Raw genomic sequence first — 1,504 nt, forward strand, 5'->3', positions numbered from 1 at the left:
CTACGGCAACGATTACTTTAAAACGCCTTGAGGCGGTGAATACGACATCGGGAACTCTAACACGAAATACCGAGTAACGCGCGATCCACTCGAGACGCATTTCACATACCGCGATCGGTGGTTTTACACAAGTTATAAGATAACGCTCGCCTCACCACGTAACGATCCCTCGTTGATCCTTCAGAGGAAAATCTCCGCCTCTAAATTTCTCGGCAATGGTAGACAGCATTCTCAGTTCCCAAAAGCTCCGGAGATTCCGTGTCCTCTTTACATGAACTCGATCATCGCGCAAGTGATAATTGGGAGCATTCGCGGATCCACGCAGGCCGCTACGCCCCTCTCCTATCGGGCCGCTCTTTATTCTAATTGGCTTGTTGCTGTCGCGCAACCCCGCGACTAATCACAGCGAGTCCTGCGGTCGCGTATCCTTTGAGTCTCTGGCGCGCTTTTCCAAATTAGCTGGCCGAGGCTTTCCGTCTTGATCAGCGGTCTTCTATCGCTCTCCTCAGAAGTGGAGGCGGCTGCCGATGTTCGGGCCGTGCTGAGACGGTCCCTTATTACGTCTCTCTCCGAGTCGTCTGCAATAAAGGTGCGACAATCACCAAATAATATCAAAATTATCAGAGGTTACAAAACAATACGACCTGCGTGTACCGCGCTCCTTGAGGACACAATCGGGATCTTCTTTGGTGGTTTCTTGCTTCCTCCACGACGTCTTCTTTCTTCCTTCCGTGAGTGAGGCGGCAACATTACACGAATCTAAGACAACCACCGCTCACGCTCTAATGTGACTAATAATTGTTCTTTAAAAATCTGAAATTACTAAATATTTTATATGAAAGAATATACAAAACGAAACAAAAAAAGTATAAATTTGGCACGCTCGCTTGTGCCCTCGCCCTTCAAGTTTAGAGGACACAGGATCTCCGTGCCAATGCACTTACGAGTGACGGACACGAAGTGTCACGTCACAGTATATATAAAATTACCTTTTTAAAGAAAAGGAAGACGAAAGCGCTACGAGTGGGTGCTGCTGGTCAAAAAACCATTTGGGCCAGTTTCACCAACGTCAATTACTTAATCGACTGTGAAACTGACCAATCACATTTGCTATTTAGTAGAACCGTCTTTAAAAATCTACGTGATATTATCCTTATTTATTTAATTTTAATGACATGTATCATTTGTATAAAAGATTTGATATCAATAGTCGGCGCCAAGCTATTCTACCTTATTACTTACTTTATTTTAATGACATTTATCATTTGTATAAAAGATTGGATACCAATAGTCGGCGGCAAGTTATTCTACCTTATTACTTACTTAATTTTAATGACATTTATCATTTGTATAAAAGATTTGATATCAATGGTCGGCGCCAAGTTACTATACCTCATTACTTACTTAATTTTAATGACATTTATCATTTGTATACAAGATTTGATATCAACAGTCGGCGCCAAGTTAAATTCTACCAAATTAAAGAGTAAAACACAAGTGGTAC

Source organism: Cyphomyrmex costatus, unplaced genomic scaffold, assembly GCF_001594065.2.
Source record: "Cyphomyrmex costatus isolate MS0001 unplaced genomic scaffold, Ccosl1.0 scaffold396, whole genome shotgun sequence".
Lineage (NCBI taxonomy): Eukaryota > Metazoa > Arthropoda > Insecta > Hymenoptera > Formicidae > Cyphomyrmex > Cyphomyrmex costatus.